Raw genomic sequence first — 13,433 nt, 5'->3', positions numbered from 1 at the left:
AGGCGCGCATTGCGTTAGAGTAGTAAACCTATTTTTAAGAAATATAGTATCTTGACTAAGTTGAAAAGTATTATAACCTGGATTTCTTAACCAAAAGAGGTTCTTACGAACCAGACTCTAAACTTATAAACGCGTCCGAAAATAGTTTTAAAATCTCTTTTCTTCTTAAGTTAAAATCTCCTAATGAACTAAACAAAGCGCTTTCGCTGTTTTTGAAATAGTTAAAAACAATTAAGTTTAGATAGACGTTGGACGACTTTAGATCTTACCCAACGGAATTGAAGTGCGGGAAAACTTAAGTTGAAAGTTAAAATAGCCCTTAAGTGCTTCTACGAACAATTGTACGGATTATCGGTTCAACTACGATCCTTACATTCTAACGTTATAAATTTAGTTAGACATGGTAAAGTAAAAGTGCATCAATTTAAATAAAAGTAGTGCGAGTGCGGAAAGTAAATAAAAGTAGTGCGAGTGCGGGAAATAAATAAAGTAAAGCGAGTACGAGAAAATAAATAATTTAAAGCGAGTGCGAGGAAATAAATAAAAGTAAAGCGAGTGCGAGGTAATAAATAAAGTAAAGCGAGTGCGGGAAAATAAATAAAGTAAAGCGAGTGCGGGAAAATAAATAAAGTAAAGCGAGTGCGGGAAAATAAATAAAGTAAAGACAAGTAATAAAAACCTGCTCCAATCGGAGGGTTGAATAAATTGCAAAGCGGAAATGAAAATGGCGGCAGGATTAACTTCCTTCCAAAGTGCTCCAAACTCGATTACAGACTCGATCACAGACTTGATTACACAATTATGGTAACACTCAAATGCGAAGCGATTACCACTTTAAAATACTGAATATATGCCTAAGTGAAACAAAGTTGCTCTGAGTTTGCCTCTGCTCTAAGTTTGGATCTTCCTCTGCTCTAAGTTTGGATGATTGAAAAAGTGATTTCGAGTTTCTATTTATAAGAAAGTAAAAAGATGGAAATGATAAGGATGCCCTTCAACTTGAAAATGGGAGGGAAAATGTTTCCTCTTGTGGCGCCCGCCACAAGGCCATGGCGCCCGCCACAAGGCCAATCTGAGGCGCCTTAGTGGAAGTAGTGGGGAACGTGGCAGTTAAGGGAGGTTGAGCTTGGACACGTCATGGCAGGGTCTATGGCGCTAGCCATGGTGGAAGCCACAAGTACAAAATACTGAATTTTAGGGTTTTTAGCTCTTTTTCTCTCCTTTTCTCGATCGGGGCTCCGATTAAAGTAAAAACCTGAAAACAAAGAAAAACATAGTAATAACACAACAAAATAACAATAAAAAACTGGAATGCATGTGAAATCGGAGTCGAAAATACGGTAAATTCCAGTGTTATCAAACTCTCCCACACTTAAACCTTTGCTTGTCCTCAAGCAAAACACTAAAAAGCTCATAAAAGAAAAACTGGTGTAAACGAGTGCTTCAGGTAAAAATTCTAAGTTCAAGTTGGGATGCAGTGATAGGTATCAACTGAGTGAACTAAGGGTATCATGATGACACTAATCCGCAAATACGGACATAAACTTCATTCCTATATTAACCAACCCATATTATCCCATAATACCTAGGCCTGCCTCTTCCTCTCTTTTTGTGTCCTTTTCATTCAGACGCAATCACATTAAGCCCGTTATCCGTACATGCTTCATAGTAGAGTGGCCTGTTAGTGATTATGATCTGAGCATGGGGTTTCTGGCACATAAATATGTGTAAACCCTTTTATTGGACCCAACTGTAGTTGTGCGGGATCGGATCGTAATCCGCCCCACCGAGTTCAGCGCCAGATACCTCTGAGCCAACTAACAGCGGGTAAGTTTTTCTTTTTCTCTTTTTCTTTTTCTTTTTCTTTTTCTTTTTGCAGCAAATTTTTACAATTCTTTGGTTTAAATGACTTTGTGAGGGTACGACGACGATCTCTCTAATCCATCCTCGCCTGCAGGGCATCCTGAGCGGTTTTCACCTCTCGAAGGTTATCCAAAATGGAACCCTGAGTGTTTTCTATGAGTGCAATATGCTGATGGTGGTGGTGTTGCTAACGGGCTTGTGTATCTGTGATCGTTTGCAGGGACTGTAGAACAGTGTCATAGGACCCGTCTGTCGTCCGCTGCGATTCTTGCATGAAGCTCATGTTATTCGCCAGTTGTTGTTGGATGGTAGAGAGTAGGTCGTCACGCCTTTGGTCTCTAGCCATGTGGTCACGCCACATCTCCTCCGTAATATGAGAGCCAGGAGTGGTACCTGCAGAAGAAGAAGATGGTGCGGTGTGTGGTGGTGAAGGATGATGGGGGGACACATGGGGTACGGGAGATCTCTCTCTCTGATCATATTCATCATCAGTGTCATGTCCCGCCTCATCAGGAACGTTAGGAGGAAGAGGACCCAAAACAGGTGGAGCATCTAAAGCGTAGGTCCAATTCCTTTCATCTTGTACGTCTGTACGTCTAGTGCATGGTAAAACAACAGATGGGATGGCTACACCATGAACCATAAGAATATAGCCTCCTTCTCTCCTTAAACGGCACAATTTCATGTCTCTCAGAAATTTTAGGTTAATTGTGCGAGGAGGTAAGGGGTCTAGGGTAGCCAACTCATTGTCCAGGTTAAGCGCCCGAGCAATAGACGTAATCAATCCACCAAAAGAAATCGGTCCCGCTTTATTTAAAGTTAAATTCATATGAGCAAGCATGAATGGGACCGAATTAATTCATCTATTTGTGAGGCTTCCTTGCAAAAATAGAAGCTCTTTAGCATTAACCTTATTTGGATTCTCCCGGCCAAAAATAGTACATGCCAACAGATATCTAAAAACTCTGATGGCCGGGTTTTGGATAGTCGAGGCAAGAACTCCTTCAAAAGAGTTTATAGAAGTGTTTGATAATCGCTCCAAGAAGGAAAATACCTCAACTGACCAATCCGAATCCAAAGGGGCCTCACAAATAGCACTGTCCCCATGAGGGATTCCTAACAAGCCTGCTAGTTCGTCGGTACTGAATTCATATTCAACAGCAAACATTCTAAATCTGACAGTACCAACTGTGCTAGCAGTGTTAGGATTGACAATATAGATTAAAGAACTCAAGAATTCGATTGTCAATCGCTCATAGGTAGGTTCTTTGTTGGATAAGAAATTATGCAAACCTAAGTTATCTAATATACGAAATATGCTATGATAGATACCTAAAGTGTAGAGACAGTTTTCGTCAACATACCTTGTCGGGAGGATCTCCCGATTTTGCAACCGTTCGATGATTTTTCTTTGTCTATCCCCCGGTTTCCCTCCTCGAAGAATGAATCCATTAAACTCCATTGTGTAGATCTTGAAATGCGACGAAGAAGATGAAGTGGAATGTGAAAAGGTTTGATTTTTTTTCATCCGACGGATGAAAATGAAAATGGAAATCAAAAAAATGATTTGTATGATGTGGTGATTAGAAAGGTATGAGCTTTTTGTGGGTTCAAGGACGTTTTTGCAAGGTGGAAAAATGGGTTTGGAAGGTTGTAAGGTGTGGAAATGGTGAAGAAAGGGGTTCTGCCCCGACCTTTTACAGACGCTGTGGCGGGCGCCACAGGGTCTATGGCGGGCGCCACAAGGCAAAATCTGGCTGGGCCGGATTTTGGTCCTTTGGCTTGGGCTTCTCTTTGTCTTTTGGCTTTGAGGGGTCCGGATAGCATTTGTCTTGTGATTTCCTAGTATCATTGGCTTGCATAATTTTTAATAAAAGTAAAAGTAAAAATAAAAATAAAATTTAAACATTAGATTAATAAATAAATAAACAACTAAAATAAAAAAATGCAATTAAAACAAACATAAGACATATATATATATATATATATATATATATATATATATATATATATATATATAAAAGTAGAAATATCAATGTTTAGACATAGTTTATATAATATTCCAAATGCGATGATATAAAATGAGTTATGTAAATACGAGAAATATAAAAAAAAAAGATAAAATAAGATGAAATGGTGAGATCATATAGTAGGGATATCGTCTTCCTGAGTGGATCCACGGAGCATGGCTACCTCCTTCCTGAGCTCTGCGATCTCCTGATATAAACAGTCGGCTTCGGTAGCATGGGTGAGATCAGACACTCCCATATGTAAAGTGAGGTCAGCCACCTCCTGTCTAAGCTTTGCGATCTCTCTACGACACTCATCAATCTGGGTCGGATGTCGGGGGTCTGCAATGAAAGATTATTAGAGAAAACAGTGATCCTGGGAGAAGGTGGTGTAGGCGTGTACTCAGTAATGGGTGGTGATCTCGGCTCCTCGACGGTCTCTCCCTGGCCCTCTAGAGCATAACTCCAATTCACTGGATCATGCACACTGGTCATCATAGGATCTGGAAGTGTGAAATAATGGATAGCCTCGCTGTCGACCAGCAATCGGAACTGACATGGGTGGAAAGAGGCTCTCCTCATCAACCCTCTGGTCAAACAGAAGTCGATGTCAATGGTAGTGTACCCACAGTAGATCCGGAGATGTGACAGCTTGCGAGACAGACCTAAAGCGACAGCAATCTGCGTGATGATCCCGCCCACATGGATGACTCCTTCGGTAGATCTGGAGACACCGCTGAGACCATATAACAAAAAGTTCCCACATGCTACTGGGTGAGACTGGGATGCACAAAATAGTAGGAAGATCTCCTCTTCACTCAGTAATGTCTCTGCATCCGGTCTTCCTATGAAGGAATGTGCCAATATCATCTGAAAGCATCTAAAGGCGGGGTTATGTATAACATGAGACAGCTGCGTAGACGGATCTTGGCTTCCGCCACCTGATATATCACTCCAAAACTTCTCCATAGGTGTCTCCGGGATAGCATCAGGAGTGGTCTGGAAGCCCAATAGGTCGTCGAACTCTTTCTGGCTGAAAGAGTACTCAACTCCAAAGAGCCTGAAAGCAGCATACCCATCTGGTCCAGAGTATGGGTCATAGTCAAATGAACTCAGGAACTCCAATGTCAGGTTCCTGTAGGTGTTACTCAAGTCGTCGGCAAACTCGTCCCAGTGAAGCTGGTGGCTAAGGAATCAGATACTCGGCTCGATACCCAGTGCCTCCATACAGTGTTGATCAGGATAACGTGTGGGTGCCATAGGGCGCTGATATAGAGCGATGTAGCGCTCTCTCTGAGCATTATCTCTATAGGCCACGTGCATATCATCGAATCCTGCATCATGTAAAAGTTAAGAAAGTGATCCTGAAATTGCAAACCATTCAAATTTTTAGTCTCGATGCAAAATATGATAAAATAAAATAAATTAATTAAATAAATGCGAAAAAGTAAAATGAAAGAAAAACCACGGGTTGCCTCCCACGCAACGCTTGTTTAACGTCATTAGCTTGACGATTAGAATTTATACACCTGTAGTAGTAGGGATTGGTGGATCAATCAGGGTGTGGCTTGAGTAGTATGCTAGAATGTCTCCTTCTTCGTAGAGCTTCAGTCTTTGTCCATTTACAATGAATGGACTACAGGTTTCGTTCTTGATTTCTACGGCTCCGGATGTCAGAATCTTGGATACTTCGAAAGGACCAGTCCAGCTTGAACGTAGCTTTCCCGGGAAGAGTCGTAACCTAGAGTTGAAAAAAGGAGAACAGGATCGCCTACTTTGAAGTTTTTCTTTACTATTCTTTTGTCGTGATAGGCTTTTGTCCTCTCTTTATATATTTTTGCATTCTCGTAGGCCGATTGCCTAAGTTCTTATAGTTTATGAATGTCTAGGGTACGCTTCTCTCCAGCGGCTAGGTAGTCTAAATTCAATGTTTTAATGGCCCAATAGGCCTTATGCTCTAATTTGAACGGTAAGTGACAGGATTTTCCATAGACTAGTTGGCAAGGAGTAGTTCCTATAGGGGTTTTGAAAGCGGTTCTATAGGCCCATAATGCTTCTTGAAGCTTCAGAGACCAGTCTCTCCTAGAAATAGAAACAGTTTTCTCTAGGATTTGTTTTATCTCCCTATTGGACACTTCTACTTGGCCACTAGTCTGTGGATGGTATGGTGTTGCTACTCTATGCCTAACTCCATATTTTCTTAAAAGTTTGTCAAATATTCTCGATATAAAGTGTGATCCTCCATTGCTTATGACTAAACGTGGTGTTCCAAATCTAGGGAATATATAGTTTTTAAATAGTTTGATTACTACCCTAGTGTCGTTTGTGGGTGCAGCTATAGCTTCAATCCACTTAGACACATAGTCTACAGCTACTAAGATGTACCTATTTCCTAAGGATGGTGGGAAAGGTCCCATGAAATCTATACCCCATACGTCAAAGAGTTATACTTCCTGAATGTTTCTTAGAGGCATTTCATCACGCCTTGAAATGTTTCCAGTGCGTTGGCATCTATCACATTTGACAATGCAAGCATAGACATGATGCCACATGGTAGGCCAGAATAGGCCAACTTGAAGAATCTTAGCGTATGTCTTAGAGGTACTCGCATGTCCATCATAAGGTGCAGAATGACAATGCTTGATAATATTATTTACCTCTTCTTCCGGAACGCAACGGCGAAAAATGCCATCTTTACCCTTTTTGAAAAGGAGCAGTTCGTTCCAATAGAAGTTTCTCACATCGTGGAAGAATTTCTTCTTGTGGTGGTAGTCAAGACAGGGGGTACTATATCAGCAGCTAGGTAATTAACGAAGTCTGCATACCAGGGTATGTTACTTATTGCTAAGGAATTTTGGGGATGCTCATGAGGGCTTAGGTTATGATCTTCAATGGTTTCTACTCTAGCTATCAGTCTATCATAGGCGAAATCATCATTTATGGGTACTAGTTCAGGTTTTAGATGTTCTAGCCTATAAAGGTGATCGGCTACTACATTTTCAGTGCCTTTTTTATCTCTTATGTCTAAATAAAACTCTTGTAGTAATAGAATCCATCAGGGTAACCTGGGCTTGGCATCTTTTTTACTTAATAGGTAACGAATGGCAGCATGATCGGTGTAAACTATAATTTTTGCTCCTACTAGATAAGATCTAAATTTGTCTATAGCGAAAACTACAGCGAGTAATTCTTTTTCAGTTGTTGCATAGTTAAGTTGGGCAGTATCTAGGGTTCTACTGGCATAATAAATGGCATGTAATTTTTTATCTTTCCTTTGTCCTAGAATGGCTCCAATTGCATAATCACTAGCATCGCACATTATCTCAAAAGGTTCCGACCAATCAGGTGGTTTCATAATGGGTGCTGAGATTAACGCCTGCTTTAAAAGATTAAATGCGTCATTACATTTTTCATCAAAAATGAATTCAACATCTTTCATTAAAAGTCCAGTTAAAGGTTTGGTTATTTTGGAGAAGTCCTTAATAAAACGCCGGTAGAATCAAGCGTGTCCAAGAAAGCTTCGAACTTCTCTGATGGTTTTTGGTGGTTTTAGGTTTTCTATAACTTCTATTTTAGCTCTATCTACCTCTATACCTTTTTTAGAAACTATATGTCCTAAAACTATTCCTTCGGTCACCATGAAATGACACTTTTCCCAGTTTAGCACGAGGTTCACCTCCACGCATCTCTCCAGGATTTTCTCAAGGTTAGCAAGACAATTGTGGAAATCAAATCCGCAAATCGAGAAATCATCCATAAACACTTCCATGATACCATCTAGGTAATCTGCAAAGATTGACATCATGCAGCGTTGGAAAGTAGCTGGGGCATTACAGAGGCCGAATGGCATTCGTCTGTAGGCAAAAGTTCCATAAGGGCATGTAAAGGTAGTTTTTTCTTGATCTTCGGGGTGAATAGGTATTTGGAAGAATCCAGAGTATCCATCTACATAGCAGAAGTAAGAGTGTCTGGCTAGACGCTCCAACATTTGGTCTATAAATGGTAAAGGGAAATGATCCTTCCTGGTTGCTTTATTTAATTTTCTATAATCTATACACATCCGCCATCCTCCTTCTAAATGTTTTGCTACATGTTCGCCTTTATCGTTTTGCACGACTGTGATGCCTCCCTTTTTAGGTACTACATGCACAGGGCTTACCCACTTACTATCCGAGATCTGATAGATTATACCTGCCTTAAGTAACTTAAGAACTTCCTTTTTAACAACATCACTCATTATAGGGTTTATTCTTCTCTGATGTTCCCTGAAGGGTTTTGAATCTTCTTCGAGCGAAATCTGATGCATGCATACGGATGGGCTTATACCTTTCAGGTTAGAGATATTATATCCTAAGGCTGAGGGATATCTTCGTAAAACGTCTAAAAGTTGGTTCGTTTCCTCTTGGCTCAAGGTAGCACTGACTATAACTGGACGGTTCATCTTTTCATCGAGGAACTCATATCTCAGGTTCTTAGGCAGTTCCTTAAGTTCTAAGGTTGGTTTCTTAGGGCATGGCATATGATCTGGGGTAAGGGATAAACATTCGTAAAGGTTATCATCGATGTAGGGTTTTTTAGAGTCATCATCTTCCCTTATGAGAGTTGATGGTAACTTAATTGTTTTTACAATTTCTTCTTGTTCTAGTTCTCTAACACATTCATGAATGATATCTAAGGCATAACACGCGTCTCCCATCACAGGTGCCATAAGAAATTTCGAAAGTATAAATTCTATTTTCTCGTCACCTACCTCAAATGTCAACTTTCCTTTCTTGACATCTATTATGGCTCCTGCAGTCGATAAGAATGGTCTACCTAGAAGGATTGGTATATCATTGTCCTCTTTGATGTCCATGACAACAAAATCAGTAGGGATAAATAACTGACTTATCCTAACAGGGACATCTTCTAAAATGCCTATCGGATACTTAACAAATCTATCGGCTAACTGAAGTGACATCTTAGTGGGCTGTAATTCTCCTAAGTTTAACCTCTCACAAACCGCTAAAGGCATTAAGCTCACACTAGCTCCTAGGTATAGAAATGCTTTTTCGATGACATGATTACCCAAAAGGCAAGGAATGGAGAAATTTCCAGGATCTTTATCTTTCTTTGCTAATTTGTCCTCGGAAATAGCATTACATTCCAAAGGCTTCAGATCGTCAATTCTACGTTTGTTGGTAAGGATGTCTTTGAGAAACTTTGCATAAGAAGGTATTTGGGTGATGGCTTCTGTGAAAGGGATTTCTACATGAAGTTTTTCTATAACTTTAATAAATTTTTGATACTGTTTATTGATCTGGGTTTATTTGAGTCTTTGCGGATATGGTATAGGTGGTTTATATGGCGGGGGTGGTACATACGCTTTATCTTTAGGTTTTTCTCCTTTTTCTTGACCTTCCTGGTTTTCAGATTCCTCTGGTTCCTTTACTTCGTCCGTGGGTTTGGTATATTCCTTAGAAGTTTCGGGTTCACTCAATCTAGGGTTTGGTGGCTCATCATAAGCGTTCCTACTTTGTAGGGTAATGGCATTGGCTTGTCCTCTCGGATTTTGTTGAGGTTGTCCAGGGAATTGTCCTCCAGGTGTAGTCTGAGGGGCTTGGTTTAAAGCTACCTGAGAGATCTGGGTTTCAAGCATCTTAGTATGAGTAACTATTTGGTCAACCTTGGTTCCTAACTGAGTAATCAATTCGTTAACATGAATGTTCTGGTTCATGAACTCCTTGTTTTGTTGGGTTTGAGCGGTGATAAAATTTTCCATAATTTTCTCAAGGCTCGACTTTGGTGGTACAGGTTGCATAGGTTGATTTGATCTTGGGGCTTGATAACTAGGTCTCGGAGGTGCATTATTTTGGATAGGGTTATTGTTTTTATAGGAGAAGTTCGGGTGATTCCTCCATCCAGGGTTATAGGTATTCGAGTATGGGTTCCCTTGGGTGTAGTTCACTTGCTCAGAGTGGGTTTTGTTTAATAGACTGCATTCTGCAGATTGGTGTCCTTTGGTTCCACATATCTCACAATCCGACGAAACTGCGGCTACAGTATTCGGGTTTATGCACATATGCTCGACCTTAAGGGCTAATGCGTCCATTTTCGCTTGCATCATGTCTATAGAGCTTAGTTCATGCACTCCTCCTTGGGCTTCCTTCTTCTCAACTGTCACTCGTTCGACTCCCCATGATTGATGGTTTTGAGCCATATCTTCGATGAGAGCACTAGCTTCAGGATAAGGTTTGTTCATCAGAGCACCTCCTGCGCCAGCGTCGATGGTCATCTTCGTGTTATAGTGAAGTCCATTATAGAAGGTTTGAATGATTAACCAATTTTTTAAACCATGATGTGGGCATGCTCATAACAACTCTTTATATCTCTCCCAAGCTTCGAACAACGATTCTCCTTGGTTTTGGGAAAATCTAGTTATATGGTTTCGAAGAACGACGGTCTTACTCGGGGGAAAATATCTAGCAAGAAAAACTCTTCTAAGGTTATCCCAAGTCGTAATGGAATTGGGTGGAAGAGAATCTAACCATGATAGGGCTTTATCTCTGAGGGAAAAAGGGAATAATCTTAAACGTATTGCCTCAGGAGAAGCTCCATTGGTTTTAAAAGTGTCTGCTAATTGAAGAAATATTTTTAAATGTTGGTTTGGGTTCTCAGTAGCGAGACCTGCGAATTGTCTCTGTTGCACTAGTTGCAACAGGGATGGTTTAAGTTCAAAATTATTAGCTGGGATGGTTGAGTTTACTATACTAGAACTAGGTTCTCCATTTGATGGTTGAGAGAAATCTTTAAGAGGTCTTTGGTTTTGATCTTCGGCCATAACTCTCTTAATCCTATGAAAGAATAAACGTGCGCGAGCGTAACGTTTAGGTTCCGCCAGAGGATATACTAAGCTTAAACTTTAGGTGCTGCGAGTTCTTCGCATTGACCGGCGGGAAATAGCCTAAGTCTAAACGATATAACAATAGGAAAATGAAATTTGACGAAATTGGTCCCCGACAATGGCGCCAAAAACTTGATGCGTGCTTTTCGCAAGTATACAAACGCGTCAGAGTAATATAAAAGATTGTCGAATCCACAGAGACCAAGTGTCAATCTATCGTTATCTATTGTTATGGTGTTTATCAAAGGCAATCAAAATAGGTGTTTTTAGAGTGTGCAATGAAAAGTAAAGTATTGAATAAAGTTTAATTAATAAAGACAGGGTCGAATGTAATTCACATAATCAATTAATAATCCAAGTACTTGCTGATAGAACTACTTATGGGCAATGTTTCCTACTTTGAAAAGAACTAATTTAACAGGAACTGTCGCTTTCGCATATTCAGAACCAAGTTGTACTCCCTAATCAAACCCTCTTATTGTCACTTATAAAAAGGTGCGCATTGCGTTAGAGTAGTAAACCTATTTTTAAGAAATATAGTATCTTGACTAAGTTGAAAAGTATTATAACCTGGATTTCTTAACCAAAAGAGGTTCTTACGAACCAGACTCTAAACTTATAAACGCGTCCGAAAATAGTTTTAAAATCTCTTTTCTTCTTAAGTTAAAATCTCCTAATGAACTAAACAAAGCGCTTTCGCTGTTTTTGAAATAGTTAAAAACAATTAAGTTTAGATAGACGTTGGACGGCTTTCGATCTTACCCAACGGAATTGAAGTGCGGGAAAACTTAAGTTGAAAGTTAAAATAGCCCTTAAGTGCTTTTACGAACAATTGTATGGATTATCGGTTCAATTACGATCCTTACATTCTAACCTTATAAATTTAGTTAGACATGGTAAAGTAAAAGTGCATTAATTTAAATAAAAGTAGTGCGAGTGCGGAAAGTAAATAAAAGTAGTGCGAGTGCGGGAAATAAATAAAGTAAAGCGAGTACGAAAAAGTAAATAATTTAAAGCGAGTGCGAGGAAATAAATAAAAGTAAAGCGAGTGTGAGGAAATAAATAAAGTAAAGCGAGTGCGGGAAAATAAATAAAGTAAAGCGAGTGCGGGAAAATAAATAAAGTAAAGCGAGTCCGGGAAAATAAATAAAGTAAAGACAAGTAATAAAAACCTGCTCCAATCGGAGGGTTGAATAAATTGCAAAGCGGAAATGAAAATGGCGGCAGGATTAATTTCCTTCCAAAGTGCTCCAAACTCGATTACAGACTCGATCACAGACTTGATTACACAATTGTGGTAACACTCCAATGCGAAGCGATTACCACTTTAAAATACTGAATATATTCCTAAGTGAAACAAAGTTTCTCTGAGTTTGCCTCTGCTCTAAGTTTGGATCTTCCTCTGCTCTAAGTTTGGATGATTGAAAAAGTGATTTCGAGTTTCTATTTATAAGCAAGTAAAAAGATGGAAATGACAAGGATGCCCTTTATCTTGAAAATGGGAGGGAAAACTTTTCCTCTTGTGGCGCCCGTCACAAGGCCATGGCGCCCGCCACAAGGCCAATCTGAGGCACCTTAGTGGAAGTAGTGGGGAACGTGGCAGTTGAGGGAGGTTGAGCTTGGACACGTCATGGCAGGGTCTATGGCGCCAGCCATGGTGGAAGCCACAAGTACAAAATGCTTAATTTTAGGGTTTTTAGCTCTTTTTCGCTCCTTTTCTCGATCAGGGCTCCGATTAAAGTAAAAACCTGAAAACAAAGAAAAACATAGTAATAACACAACAAAATAACAATAAAACAATTGGAATGCATGTGAAATCGGAGTCGAAAATACGGTAAATTTTAGTGTTATCACTTACCATTAAGGTTTTTAACCATTTTTTATTGTCTGATTGCAGTTTGGTAATATCAAATTACATCGTTATTTTGACTCGTTTTATTATTGTTTTACTTCCATTTCCAGTGTTATATGGGTATTTTGTCTTCATTTTAGGTATTTGACCATATAAGAGCCATGTGGAAAGAAACGAAGCAATTCAACCATATAGGAGCCATCCTTTGTGAAGGTCAGGCGGTTAGAAAATGGACTTGCTTGGTCTCCCACTCTCCCCATGAACTCCTACACCCTCTCCCACGAATGAAGAAACTCCCCAATTGACATTTTGGATGTTGGAACACTATAAATAGGCCATAAGCTTCATTTTACGAGGCATCCAAGCTTAGCACAGTCTTAAGCACTAGAATTACTGATTAAAGTTATAACTCATCACATCGAGGGATTATAGCACTAAAGAGCATTGAGTCTGTATGAAGTTTGGAGCACTTTATTTTCCCGTAGTTTAATCTTGCCGCCATTTATTTTTCTTTTCAAGTCTTCAGCAATTTATTCTGTACCAGATTCAAGCCTCCGTTTGGAGCAGGTTTTTAATACATTACACATTTTATTATATCGCTTTGTTTATTTACTCCCACTTTACTTTCCCCGTCTCGCACTACTTCGGTTATTTTCAAGGATTATTTCTTGCACTGTATTACTTTACTTTTGTTAATCGCATTTTCTAGCCGTTATTTCGTTTTCAAAACCAAATTCTAAACCGCTCTTTTAAATTCAATTACCTTTCCGAAATGTTTACCTCTAAGTTTCAAATCTACGCTTTCATGTTTGTCATAAACATATCC

At 39.6% G+C, this 13,433-nt stretch overlaps 1 non-coding gene across 1 annotated transcript; it reads left to right on the top strand.

Moving 5' to 3' along the window:
* The first annotated feature begins 10,201 nt into the window (after positions 1 to 10,201).
* LOC127133070 (small nucleolar RNA R71) lies at positions 10,202 to 10,308 on the top strand. The gene has a single exon (XR_007807066.1). It is a non-coding gene; the product is annotated as a small nucleolar RNA R71 (small nucleolar RNA).
* The last annotated feature ends 3,125 nt before the right edge of the window (positions 10,309 to 13,433 follow it).

The sequence above is a fragment of the Lathyrus oleraceus genome, chromosome 3 (assembly GCF_024323335.1).
Source record: "Lathyrus oleraceus cultivar Zhongwan6 chromosome 3, CAAS_Psat_ZW6_1.0, whole genome shotgun sequence".
NCBI classification, from domain to species: Eukaryota; Viridiplantae; Streptophyta; class Magnoliopsida; order Fabales; family Fabaceae; genus Lathyrus; species Lathyrus oleraceus.
The sequence above is the reverse complement of the archived record's forward strand: the minus strand, read 5'-3'. Positions and strand labels throughout refer to the sequence as shown.